Source organism: Scyliorhinus torazame, chromosome 20, assembly GCF_047496885.1.
Source record: "Scyliorhinus torazame isolate Kashiwa2021f chromosome 20, sScyTor2.1, whole genome shotgun sequence".
NCBI lineage: Eukaryota > Metazoa > Chordata > Chondrichthyes > Carcharhiniformes > Scyliorhinidae > Scyliorhinus > Scyliorhinus torazame.
This window is the reverse complement of record NC_092726.1, coordinates 126245692-126259865: the sequence shown is the minus strand read 5'-3', so window position 1 is coordinate 126259865 and position 14174 is coordinate 126245692. Positions and strand designations below refer to the sequence as shown.

Sequence of the window (14174 nt, the reverse complement as noted above, 5' to 3'; positions counted from 1 at the left end):
TGTGTCATTTTTGTCTCTATTGTTCATAAAAACATTTCAAGCTGAGCTGTACGAGATCTGCGTGTCCCCAGTGCACTCTGCTTAATACATCCAGATATAGTCTGGAGCAATATTTCGCTGTTCCGTTCTAACCTGGTGCTCCACCGGACACATGCACCTGCCCTGCTGCCGAACATGTATGTGTTTGATTTCCCAACCACTGTCCACACCCACTGACCCGAGCTGCACATTCTGAAGCCAATCTGCCTGTGCCATTCGCCTTGGATTGTTTCGGAATCCCACGTCAGGCTCGAATGTAGGTTACGATTCTTTATAGAATCATATAATCCCTACAGTGCGGAAGGCGGGTCATTCGGCCCAACGATTCTGCACCAGCCCTTAGAAAGAGCAACCTATTTAAGCCCACACCGCAACCATATCCACATTCCTGCAACCCAATCTAACCTAAAGGGCAATTTGGCACGGCGAATCCACCTGACCTGCACATATTTGGACTGTGGGAGGAAAACAGAGCACCCAGAGGAAACCGTGTCAGAGAAAGTGCAAACTCCACATGGACATACATCCGAGGCTGGAATTGAACCTGGGTTGCTGGCGCTCTGAGGCAAGCGTGCAAACCACTGTGACACCGGATTGCAGCCGCCTGGACTCTGCACTGCACAGATTCACCGTGTAGGACAATTTCTGGGGTCTCTGACAGCCTCTTTTCTGTTTTACAATGAAATACACAGTTTTTAAAATTAAGAGTAGTCAATTATTTTTCCAATTTCTGGTGGTTAATCCACCTACCTCCCACATCTTTGAGTTGTGGGGTGAGACCCACGCAGACCGGGGAGAATGTGCAAACTCCACGCGGCTCGTGACCCGGGGCCGGGGTCGAACCCGGGTCCTCGGCGCAGCGAGGCAATGTGAACTGGGAACTTAAGGAAACTAGGAGAGCAAAAACGGTACATGAAAGGATACAGGCAGGTAAAATGAACGAACGTCCTAAGTAGTTTTAACAGCGCATTAAGGGTAAAAGGATAACTAGGGAAATAGCCGGAAAACATGGGCTATCGCTTCTCGGCCTTTTGGTTCAGATCAAGTGTAGTATCTGTTCTTATCAGTTTAATACCTGGTATGTCCTCTATCTGGGGACCGAATATTAAATTGATTTTTGGGACTCGGAGATGGTTCAGGGGCTTGCTTCTTCCGCTCCACGCATCAATCTCGTCTTGCAATGCTTCCAGGAATGGTGCCTTCACCCCCGCTTTGGGGAGCAAAAAGTACAAATGCAGAAAATGGCGCAAAACCTGGCCGCCCCTCTTCTCCCTTGTCCAGTTGTCTCATCCGGACCAATTTAAGGCCTTTCAGGCTCCAAAGCATTGCTACCTTTTCTGCTGGCGGACGCTTCGTGCACTAATGTTGTGAGCCGATGGACTCGCGGACTTGCGGCAGCCAGGATCCGTTTTCAGCTGATATGCGCACAGATTTCCTGCTGCTTCTTACAGGCCACTCCCCCTCACCCCAGGATGCCGACTTGCCTTCTCCTCACTTCAGCTACCACAGCCCTTCATCCTGCACAACAGGCAAGTGTGGCGACAGACGGAACGGCATCCTGATTTGGATGTAGGTGTACCTTCACTGCGTCTCTTTTCGTTCTCCTGACTCCACGACCAACACGCCTGGGTGGAGCTCAGTGAGACTAGACATTGCCCCCTGTTGGATTCCGCCAGTACTTGCTGCTTGCACGGATTGCCCTTTGTTCGGCAAAGCTGGAGGTTTCTTCGACTCCCTGCGTTGGGTGTCACTGGGCCTTCACAGCGTCTCCATTTCTTCTGGTGATGACAGGGGACGGCGTGACAAACGATGTCTCCCTGTTGTGTTTTACAGATTCTGCATGCACAGACTCACCGTGCTCGGCCAAGCTGGAGGTCTCTTGACCAACAGTGACCGTAGGGACTAAAAGTTCCAAAGCACAGTCGAGCGCAGCAAGGTGCACCTGAATGTCGGTGGATGAGGAGGACAAGAGCCATAGCCGGAAAATATGGGTTATCGCTTATCGGCGTTTTGGCTCAGAACAAGTATAGTATCTGTTCTTATCTTCCAGTGCAAAGAATTGTCCTCGACTGAGTGTTGCAGACTGGCACATTCCAAGGTCCAGGACTACGTGCTGAGGGACGCACTCAAGCTTGGGGCTGCTGCCGCCAAGGCACAATGGGGAAACACCACTGTGTAAAGTCTTTCCAGCAAATGTACACCGAGGGGCGGGTAACAGTGTAAACCCCCTCGGTCTGGGCAACCAACACTCCAATGTACAAAGACAAACATGGCACTGTAAATATTTAAGAAGGAATTGTAATGTAAAGAGTGATATGTGTATGACAATATCAAAATTGAATGAAAGAAAGTCAAGGCAACATGTAACCCTGCCGGAAATGTACAGTCAAGACAATTTGAAATGTTTCTGTAATGCTCATGATAAATTTTTATGAATAAAGTATATTTTTTTGAAAAAAAAAAAAATCTGTTCTTATCGGGGCAGCTACCGCCAAGGCGCAAGGGGGAAAGACCAATGTGTAACGTTTTTCCAGCAAATATACACCGAGGGGCGGGTAACAGTGTAAACCCCACTTGGTCTGGGCCACTCACACTCCAATGTATAAAACAAACATGACAATGTAAATATTTAAGAAAGAATTGCAATGTAAAGAGTGATCTGTGTATAAGAATATCAAAATGTAATGGAAGAAAGTCAAAGCAGTGTGTAGCTCTGACGGAAATGTACAGACAACACAATTCGAAATGTTCTGTAATGCTTATGATAATTTTTATGAATAAAGTATATTTTTTTGAATTAAAAAAAAATAAATATTTTCTTATCAGTTTAATATCTGGTATGTCCTCTATCTGGGGACCGAATATTAAATTAATTTTTGGGACTCGGAGATGGTTCAGGGGCTTGCTCCTTCCGCTCCACGCATCAACCTGGTCTTGCAATGTTTCCAGGAATGGTGCCTTCACCCCGCTTTTGGGAGCAAGAAGTACAAAAGCAGAAAATGGCGCAAAACCTGGCTTCCCCTTTTCTCTCTTGTCCAGTTGTCTCATCCTGACCAATTTATGGCCTTTCAGGCTCCAAAGCATTGCTAGCTTTTCTGCTGGCGGACGCTTCGTGCACTAATGTTGCGAGCCGATGGACTCGCGGACTTGCGGCAGCCAGACTCCGTTTTCAGCTGATCTGCCACACAGATTTCCTGCTGCTTCTTACAGGCCACTCACCCTCACCCCAGGATGCCGACTTGCCTTCTCCTCACTTCAGTTACCACAGCCCATCATCCTGCACAACAGGGAAGCGATGCGACAGACGGAACGGCATCCTGATTTGGATGTAGCTGTACCTTCACGGCGTCTCTTTTCGTTCTCCTGACTCCACGACCAACACGCCAGGGTGGAGCTCAGGGAGACTAGACATTGCCCCCTGTTGGATTCCGCCAGTACTTTCTGCTTGCAAGGATTGCCCTTTGTTCGGCAAAGCTGGAGGTTTCTTCGACTCCCTGCGTTGGGTGTCACTGGGCCTTTACAGCGTCTCCATTTCATCTGGTGATGACAGTGGAAGACGTGCCAGACGATGTCTCCCTGTTGTGTTTTACAGGTTCTGCATGCAGAGACTCCACCGTGCTCGGCCATGCTGGAGGTCTCTTGACCAACAGTGACCTTAGACTAAAAGTTCCAAAGCACAGTCGAGCGCAGCAAGGTGCACCTGAATCTCGGTGGACGAAGAGGACAAGAGCCATAGTCGGAAAATATGGGTTATCGCTTCTCGGCCTTTTGGCTCAGATCAAGTGTAGTCTCATTTGATCGAGAGAAGCTGAGGATTTCGATGTCGATCGTGGATTGGAGAACTCGGAGGGATTGAAGTCGTCAAACAGGAAACGTTTGGAGCTCGGCTGCTATTGGTGGATCTAACGCCGATACAGTTCAGATCCAACGTACGAGCTATAGATGCAGCTGCATCACGTACATCAGGCTGGGTAGTGCGAAACACTGTCCGAGTCACAGTGCAGAAAACGGAAGGAGAGTCACCGTTGGACCGGAAACACTTCGTGAAGCGGGTGCTGCTCTAGTGTTGTGGGTTTAAAGCAACAGACATCTTCTGCTTGCAAACCTTCCCCAACAGTGTTTTTTTTTTATGTCACCTTCAAGAGCGTCGCAGCGTGCATCAAATTCTTGAACGTCTTCAAGGAAAAAAGTAACCAGAGTTCCCTGTCGATCCTGACTGCGGAGCCTCTGTTTACGCTACCGGCGCAGCAAAGCCGGGTTGTTACACTGCACACGTACAACCCCCACGTCCCCGTGTCTGCTGTGCTCACGTTCCTCGCCAGGTACGCTCAGCTGAAAAGTGACAGCGTGCAAGTGAAAGACACCTTCGGCATCTGGACAAATGAGCACCAGATCAAGGTGACTCTGAGAACAGACGGCAACGGAACCATCCTGCATCCCCCCTCCAGTTTCGCCATTGATGGAAATCGTGGCTAACTCTACTACGTGGGACTGCCACGAGTATGCCACACCTGTGGCAAAACGGGCATGTTGCCGCAAACTGCAGTGTGACCTTCTGCAAAAATTGCAGGCAGGAGGGACACATGACTAAGGACTGCAAGGAAGACAAGTGCTGCAACCTGTGTGGGGAGGCCGGCCATCTTTACAGGGCCTGCCCGAAACGCAGGGCGACATATGCTCAAATCATCAGCAGCGGAGTTAAAAAGGCGACCAGAGAGGAGGTGCATACACCCTCCACCGAAAAAGACACCACGGCACAGAATGCGGAAAAGCAACAGAAGGGCCCCCAACAATAAGAGGAGGCCCCAGCACGCCCTGACAACCCAGCCCCAGCCCCATCTGATGAGGAACACTCAGTGGAAGAGGAAGAGGATGGGAAAAAGAATAAAGAGCCCTGGGAAACAGTGAACAGGGACAAACGAAAGAGAAAACAAAAAAACAAACTGAAGAACCCCCCCCCCCCCCCCCCGGAGGGGTAGTGGCAAAAAGCGACACCTTTCAGCCAGCGCACTTAGCGCCGAGACCTCATCCGATGAGGGAAAACAGGACAAGAATCGGCCTCAAATAAAGAGGCAAAGCACCAACGTGGAACGGGAGGCACAGACCCCCCAGACCACCGACCGGGAAGAAAACAAGGTCACAGACCAACCACGATAGTAACGAGCAGCAACAACCCAGGCGAAGACCGGCCTGCAACCCCAACACCTACTGTCTGCCACAACGAACGCCAGTGCTACACCTCCCCCCCCCCGCCCCCCCCACCCACCCCCAATGCATCTGCATCAAAATCACGGGGCCAGTGCGGACCAGAACAGTTTTCTCAGCCCTGCAACTCTGCGAAAGTTTGCGAGCACCACCGGCATGCTGGGGAACATCCAACAGCTGGAACAGCCAACTGTATCGACTTGGGACTCTGAGACTGGTAAATCTACCTTTTTATAATGGGTTTAAAAATTGCATCCATAAATGTGCGAAGCATCAAAGATACTTCGCGGTGTGTAGCCACACTCAACTATTTGGGAAATGTGAAAGCCGACCTACTGTTCCTGCAGGAGTGCGGAATTCCGCACCTCAGCAACTACAGGCGCTGGTCGAGCTGGTGGTCCCACGGGCCATCCATCTGGTCAGGAGGAACGACTGCCGCGCCTCCGGACTGGGTATTCTGCTGCGGGGAGGCAACTTCACCATCTCCGACGGTGGGCGGGCGCCTCCTCGTAGCAGACGTGAAATACAAAAACACCCCTCTCAGACTTATTAATGTGTACGCCCCGGCCGTAAAAAGTGAGCGGCTGGCAGTCCTTCAGCAACTCCCACTGCTGTTGGCCACCTCCAAGCCGGTCATCCCGGTTGGTGACTTCAACTGCATCATCGATGCGGCTGGACGATCCAGCAGAGCCGACAGCAATCTAGACGCTACGTCCAGACTCCTGATGGAAACGGTAAAAGACGCCAAGCTGCTAGACGTCTGCAGCAAGCCTGCAGACGGAGCGCAGCGTAGATACTCATGGTCACGGCCAGACGGGTCCGTCCGCTACAGGATAGACTTCTTTTTTGTGTCACGAGCTTTCACGGTCAGGTCCACCGACGTAACGCCGGTGTTTTTCTCTGACCACTGCCTCCTACTGGCCGACTGCCACCTGCAGGAAGACCAGGGGGTAGGCAGGGGGACATGGAAGCTAAATGTAAAACTGCTGACCCCTGAGAACCTCGAGGAACCCAGGAGGGATTACAAAGGTTGGAGAACCGTGAAACCCCTCTTTGAGGCCCCACATCTCTGGTGGGAAGCAATCAAGGGGAATATCAAGAGGTTTTTCATCCTCAAGGGCGTACAAAAGGTGAGAGAGAGATGAGGGGTCATGTCCAGGCTCCAGAAAAGTATGCAGAATTTGCTCCAACTGCAGTCGATGGGGGTGGATGTCAAGGATCTCCAAGAGGTGAAGAGCCAGCAAGCCTCGCTCTACACCTCGGAGGCCTCCAAGGTCATCTTCCGTTCCAGAGACCGCTCCGTGGAGCAGGACGAAAAGTGCTCACGCTTCTTCTTCCAAAAGGTGCACAGAGAGACCTCTGTGATCAGCAGCCTGAAGGAAGAAGGTGGCTCTGTAAAGTCATCGCAGTCTGACATCCTGAGGATCAACCAATCCTTTTATGCCGGACTGTATGACCTGAAGCCAACAGATAGCACTGTTTCCCAGACCATGCAGTTGACTATCACGGAGTTCATAGGCGACAGCGAGCTGGAAAACCAGGACAAACCGCTAACTCTGGACGAGTTGACAAAGACCGCCAAGTCCTTCGAGATGAGTAAAACTCCCGGAAGCGACGGCTTACCGGTTGAGTTGTATTCGGCTCTGTGGGACTGGATGGGCCCAGACCTGATGGAAGTGTACGAGAGTATGATTCTGGAAGGCAGCATGTCAGAGTCCATGAGGAAAGGCATCATCACCCTCATCTACCAGCAGAAGGGTGAAAGGGAAGAAATTCAGAATTGGCGACCCATTTCACTGTTGAATGTGGATTACAAAATTCTAGCTAAGGACATCGCCAATCGGGTCAGGTCTGCTCTGGAGTCGGTGATCCACCCTGACCAAACCTGTGCTGTACCCGGCAGGAAGATCTCTGATAGCCTCGCGCTATTCGGGGATACGATCGCCTATGTGCAGTACAGGAGGGTGGACACTTGCCTCATCAGCCTTGACCAGGAGAAGGCTTTTGACAGAATATCGCACACCTACATGATGGGCGTGCTCTCCAGAATGGGGTTTGGGGAGGGAATTCTCAATTGGATGAAACTGCTCTACACAAACATCTATAGCGCAGTCTCAATCAATGGGTGGGAATCAGAAAAGTTCCAGATCAAATCCGGAGTCAGGCAGGGCTGCCCTCTCTCCTCTGCCCTTTTTGTGTGCTGCATAGAACCTTTTGCCGAGTCCATCAGGAAGGATCCGGGTATAAGGGGAGTGACGATCCCAGGCAGTGGAGGCATGCAAGTCAAGGCCTCCCAGTACATGGACGACGTTGCCGTCTTCTGCTCGGATCGTGCGTCTGTGCGCAGGCTCTTGACCACCTGCGACCAGTTTGAACGGGCCTCGGGAGCCAAGGTAAACCGTGGCAAGAGCGAGGCCATGTTCTTTGGGAACTGGGCCGACCGGTCCTTTGTCCCCTTCACTGTCAGGTCAGATTACCTGAAGGTGCTGGGGATATGGTTCGGAGCTGCTGGGGCGTGCACCATAACCTGCGAGGAGCGCTTAGCAAAGGCAAGGCAGAAACTGGGCTGGTGGGAGCAACGCTCCCTCTCCATTGCGGGCAAAACCCTGGTCACCAGGTGTGAGGTACTCTCGGTGCTACTGTACGTGGCGCAGGTCTGGCCCATAACCCGACCCTACGCCACAGCAGTCACCCGGGCCATCTTTAAATTTATCTGGCGATCCAAGATGGACCGTGTCCGAAGGGACACCATGTACAAACCTCTGGAGAAGGGAGGGCGGAACGTACCCAACGCCTCCCTCATCCTGTTGGCCACCTTTGTGTCCAGATGCATCAGGCTGTGCGTGGACCACCAGTATGCAAACACCAAGTGTCACTACATACTGAGGTTCTACCTGTACCTGGTGTTGTGAAGGATGGGCCTGGCCTCATTGCCGCGGAACGCTCCAAGTAGTTGGGCCGTACCGTACCACCTGTCCTTCGTGGAAACGTTTTTGAAGAAAAACACCTTTGACCACAAGGCAATGAAGCAGTGGTCAGCACGTAATGTCCTCGAGGCCCTCAGGGAAAAGGAGACGGTCGAGGACGTGGGATGGTTCCCTGTGCAGACTGCCAGAGTCATCTGGCAGAACGCCTCATCACCAGAACTTTCAAACAAGCACCAAGACCTAGCTTGGCTGGTGGTGACAACGGCCCTCCCTGTCAGATTCTTCACGCACACCCGAAAGCTCTGCGCCAATGCACGCTGCCCTCGGAGTGGCTGTGGGGGAAATGAGACGGTCACACACCTCCTTGTGGAATGTGCCTTTGCAAAGAATGTCTGGAGAGTGATGCAGTGGTATTTGTCAAGGTTTATCCCAAACAGATCTGTGACACAGGACTCTGTGCTCTACGGACTGTTTCCAGGGACACACACCGAGACAAATATCAACTGCTGCTGGAATGTCATCAACTCGGTAAAAGACGCTCTTTGGTCTGCCCGAAACTTGCTGATCTTCCAGTGCAAAGAATTGTCCTCGACCGAGTGTTGCAGACTGGCACATTCCAAGGTCCAGGACTACGTGCTGAGGGACGCACTCAAGCTTGGGGCAGCTGCCGCCAAGGCGCAATGGGGAAAGACCACTGTGTAAGGTTTTTCCAGCAAATGTTCACCGAAGACCAGGTAACATTGTAAAGCCCCTCGGTCTGGGCAACCAACACTCCAATGTACAAAGACAAACATGACACTGTAAATATTTAAGAAGGAATTGTAATATAAAGAGTGATGTGTGTATGATAATATCAAAATTGAATGAAAGAAAGTCAAGGCAACATGTAACCCTGCCGGAAATGTAGTGTCAAGACAATTTGAAATGTTTCTGTAATGCTTATGATAAATTTTTATGAATAAAGTATATTTTTTTGAAAAAATAAATAAATAAAAAATAATATGTTCTTATCAGTTTAATATCTGTTATGTCCTCAATCTGGGGACCAAAAATTAAATTGATTTTTGGGACTCGGAGATGGTTCAGGAACTTGCTCCTTCCGCTCCACGCATCAATCTGATCTTGCAATGCTTCCAGGAATGGTGCCTTCACCCCGCTTCGGGGAGCAAAATGTACAAAAGCAGAAAATGGCGCAAAACCTGGTTTCCCCTTTTCTCTCTTGTCCAGTTGTCTCATCCTGACCAATTTAAGGCCTTTCAGGCTCCAAAGCAATGCTAGCTTTTCTGCTGGCGAGCACTTCGAGCACTAATGTTGTGAGACAATGGACTCGCCGACTTGCGGCAGCCAGGCTCCGTTTTCAGCTGATATGCGCACAGATTTCCTGCTTCTTTTTACAGGCCACTTCCCCTCACCCCAGGATGCCGACTTGCTTTCTCCTCACTTCAGTTACCACAGCCCTTCATCCTGCATAACGGGGAAGTGTGGCGACAGACTGAACGGCATCCTGATTTGGATGTAGGTGTACCTTCACGGCGTCTCTTTTCGTTCTTCTGACTCCACGACCAACACGCCAGGGTGGAGCTCAGGGAGACTAGACATTACCCCCTGTTGGATTCCTCCAGTACTTGCTGCTTGAACGGAGTGTCCTTTGTTCGGCAAAGCTGGAGGTTCCTTCGACTCCCTGCGTTGGATGTCACTGGGCCTTCACAGCGTCTCCATTTCTTCTGGTGACGACAGTGGAAGGCGAGCCAGACGATGTCTTCCTGTTATGGTTTACTGGTTCTGCATGCACAGACTCCACCGTGCTCGGCCAAGCTGGAGGTCTCTTGACCAACAGTGACCGTAGACTAAAAGTTCCAAAGCACAGTCGAGCGCAGCAAGGTGCAACTGAATGTCGGTGGACGAGGAGGACAAGGGCCATAGCCGGGAAATGTGGACTATCGCTTCTCGGCCTTTTGGCTAAGATCAAGTGTAGTTTCGTTTGATCGCGGGAAGCTGAGGATTGTGATGTCGATGTCGATGGTGGATTGGAGAATACGGAGGGATTGAAGTCGTCAAAGAGGAAACGTTTAGAGCTCGGGTGCTATTGTTGGATCTACATGCTGGTCAAGCCTCTGATTTAGTACTAACGCCGATACAGTTCAGACCCAGCGTACGAGCTATGGATGCAGCTGCATCCCGACCACCAGGCTGTGGAGTGCGAAACACTGTCCGAGTCACAGTGAAGAAAGCGGAAGGAGAGTCACCTGTGGACCGGAAACTCTTCGTGAAGCGGATGCTGCTCGAGTGTTGTGGGTTTAAAGCAACAGAGATCTTATGCTTGCAAAACTTCCCCAACAATGGATATTTTGATGTCAACTTCATGAGCGTCGCAGCGTGCATCAGATTGTTGAACGTCTTCAAAGAAAAAGGTAACCAGAGTCCCCTGTCTATCCTGACTGCAGAGCCTCTGTTTACGCTACCGTCGCAGCAAAACCGGGTTGTTACACTGCACACGTACAACCCCCACGTTCCCGTCTCTGATATGCTCACTTTCCTCGCCAGGTACGCTGAGCTGAAAAGTGACAGCGTGCAAGTGAAAGACACCTTCGGCATCTGGACAAGTGAGCACCAGATCAAGGTGACTCTAAGAATGGACACCAACGGAACCATCCCGCATCCCCCCTCCAGTTTCGCTCTTGGAGGGAATCGTGGCTACCTCTACTACGTGGGACAGCCACGAGTATGCCACACTTGTGGCAAAACGGGGCATGTTGCTGCAAACTGCAGGGTGGCCTTCTGCAAAAACTGCAGGCAGGAGGGACACATGACTAAGGACTGCAAAGAAGACAAGTGCTGCAACCTGTGTGGGGAGGCCGGCCATCTTTACAGGGCCTGCCCGAAACGCGGGGCGGCATATGCACAGATCATCAGCAGCGGAGTTAAAAAGGCGACCAGAGAGGAGGTTCATACACCCTCCACCGAAAAAGACACCACGGCACAGAATGCGGAAAAGCAACAGAAGAGCCCCCAACAAAAAGAGAAGGCCCCAGCACGACCGGACAACTCAACCCCAGCCTCATCTGGTGAGGAACACTCAATGGAGGAGGAAGAGGATGGGACAAAGAAAAAGAGCCCTGGGAAACAGTGAACAGGGACAAACGAAAGAAAAAACAAAAAAACAAACTGAAGAACCCCCCCCCCCCCCCCCCGAGGGGGAGTGGCAAAAAGCGACACCTTTCAGCCAGCGGACTTAGCGCCGACACCTCCTCCGATGAGGGAAAACAAGACAAGTATCGGCCTCAAATAAAGAGGCAAAGCACCAATGTGGAACGGGAGGCACAGACCCCCCTGACCACGGACCGGGAAGAAAATAAAACCCGCCGAGACAATCAACCGCTGGCTCATGGGAACAGCAATATGACCAACGGCCAGCAAACGCCGGACTTTGAAAACAAGGTCAAAGACTAACCCCCGAAAGTAACAAGCAGCACCAACCCAGGCGAAGACCGGCCTGCAACCCCAACACCTACTGACTGCCACGACGAACGCCAGGGCTACACCCCCGCCCCCCCCAATGCATCTGCATCAAGTTCACGGGGCCAGTGCGGACTAGAACAGTTTTCTCAGCCCTGCACCTGTGCTAAAGTTTGCGAGCACCACCGGCATGCTGGGGAACATCCAACAGCTGGAACAGCCAACTGTATAGACTCTGGACTCTTGAGACTGGTAAATCTACCTTTTTATAATGGGTTTAAAAATTGCATCCACAAATGTGCGAAGCATCAAAGATACTTCGCGGTGTGTAGCCACACTCAACTATTTAGCAAATGTGAAAGCTGACCTACTGTTCCTGCAGGAGTGCGGAATTCCGCACCTCAGCCACTACAGGCGCTGGTCAAGCAGGTGGTCCCACGGGCCATCCATCTGGTCAGGAGGAAATGACTGCCGCTCCTCAAGTCTGGGTATTCTGCTGCGGGGAGGCAACTTCACCATCTCCGAATTTAAGGAGGTGGTGGGCGGGCACCTCCACGCAGCAGACATGAAATACAAAAACACCCCTCTCAGACTTATTAATATGTACGCCCCGGCCGTAAAAAGTGAGCGGCTGGCAGTCCTTCAGCAACTCCCACTGCTGTTGGCCACCTCCAAGCCGGTCATCCTGGGTGGTGACTTCAACTGCATCATCGATGCGGCTGGACGATCCAGGAGAGCCGACAGCAAACTAGACGCTACGTCCAGAACCCTGATGGAAACGGTAAGAGACGCCAAGCTGCTCGACGTCTGCAGCAACCCTGCAGAGGGAGCGCAGCGTAATTACTCATGGTCACGGCCAGACGGGTCCGTCCGCTCCAGGATAGACTTCTTTTTTGTGTCACGATCTTTCAAGGTCAGGTCCACCGACGTAACGCCGGTGTTCTTCTCTGACCACTACCTCCTACTGGCCGACTGCCACCTGCAGGAAGACCAGGGGGTAGGCAGCGGGACATGGAAGCTAAATGTAAAACTGCTGAACCCTGAGAACCTCAAGGAACTCAGGAGGGATTACAAAGGTTGGAGAACCGTGAAACCCCTCTTTGAGGCCCCACATCTCTGGTGAGAAGCAATCAAGGGGAATATGAAGAGGTTTTTCATCCTCAAGGGCGTTCAAAAGGTGAGAGAGAGAGACGAGGGGTCATGTCCAGGCTCCAGAAAAGTATGCAGAATATGCTCCAGCTGCAGTCGATGGGGGTGGATGTCAAGGAGGATCTCCAAGAGGTGAAGAGCCAGCAAGCCTCGCTCTACACCTCGGAGGCCTCCAAGGTCATCTTCCGTTCCAGAGTCCGCTCCGTGGAGCAGGACGTAAAGTGCTCACGCTTCTTCCAACAAAAGGTGCACAGAGAGACCTCTGTGATCAGCAGCCTGAAGGAAGAAGATGGCTCTGCAAAGTCATCGCATTCTGACATCCTGAGGATCAGCCATTCCTTTAATGCCGGAATGTATGACCTGAAGCCAACAGATAGCACTGTTTCCCAGACCTTCCTGTCGACTATCACGGATGTCATAGGCAGCAGCGAGCTGGAAAACCTGGACAAATCACTATCTCTGGATGAGCTGACAAAGGCCGCCAAGTCCTTCGAGACGAGTAAAAGTCCCGGAAGCGACAGCTTACTGGTTGAGCTGTATTCGGCTCTGTGGGACTGGATGGGCCCAGACGTGCTGGAAGTGTACGAGAGTATGCTTCTGGAAGTCAGCATGTCAGAGTGCATGAGGAAAGGCATCATCACCCTCATCTACAAGCAGAAGGGGGAAAGGGAAGAAATTCGAAATTGGCGACCCATTTCACTGTTGAATGTGGACTACAAAATTCTAGCCAAGGTCATCGCCAATCGGGTCAGGTCTGCTCTGGAGTCGGTGATCCACCCCGACCAGACCTGTGCTGTACCCGGCAGGAAGATCTCTGATAGCCTTGCGCTACTCAGGGATACGATCGCCTCCGTGCAGGACAGGGGGGTGGACACTTGCCTCATCAGCCTTGACCAGGAGAAGGCTTTTGACAGAATATCGCACACCTACATGATGGGTGTGCTCTCCAAAATGGGGTTTGGGGAGGGAATTCGCAATTGGATGAAACTGCTCGACACAAACATTTATAGCGCAGTCTCAATCAATGGGTGGGAATCAGAAAAGTTCCCGATCAAATCCGGAGTCAGGCAGGGCTGCCCTCTCTCCTCTACCCTTTTTGTGTGCTGCATAGAACCTTTTGCCGAGTCCATCAGGAGGGATCCGGGTATAAGAGGAGTGACGATCCCAGGCAGTGGAGGCATTCAAGTCAAGGCCTCCCTGTACATGGACGACGTTGCCGTCTTCTCCTCGGATCCTGCGTCTGTACGCAGGCTCTTGACCACCTGCGACCAGTTTGAACGGGCCTCGGGAGCCAAGGTAAACCGGGGCAAGAGCGAGGCCATGTTCTTTGGGAACTGGGCCGACCGGACCTTTGTCCCCTTCACTGCCAGGTCAGATTACCTGAAGGTGCTGGGGATA

The 14174-nt window shown here is 51.7% G+C and overlaps 2 non-coding genes and 1 pseudogene across 2 annotated transcripts; all 3 read left to right on the top strand.

Moving 5' to 3' along the window:
* The first annotated feature begins 1054 nt into the window (after positions 1 to 1054).
* Positions 1055 to 1245, top strand: LOC140397812 (U2 spliceosomal RNA). Its single transcript, XR_011937239.1, has one exon. It is a non-coding gene; the product is annotated as a U2 spliceosomal RNA (small nuclear RNA).
* A 1578-nt stretch (positions 1246 to 2823) lies between these two features.
* On the top strand, positions 2824 to 3004 carry LOC140397312 (U2 spliceosomal RNA; annotated as a pseudogene).
* A 6132-nt stretch (positions 3005 to 9136) lies between these two features.
* Positions 9137 to 9324, top strand: LOC140397370 (U2 spliceosomal RNA). Its single transcript, XR_011936834.1, has one exon. It is a non-coding gene; the product is annotated as a U2 spliceosomal RNA (small nuclear RNA).
* Positions 9325 to 14174: the final 4850 nt, after the last annotated feature.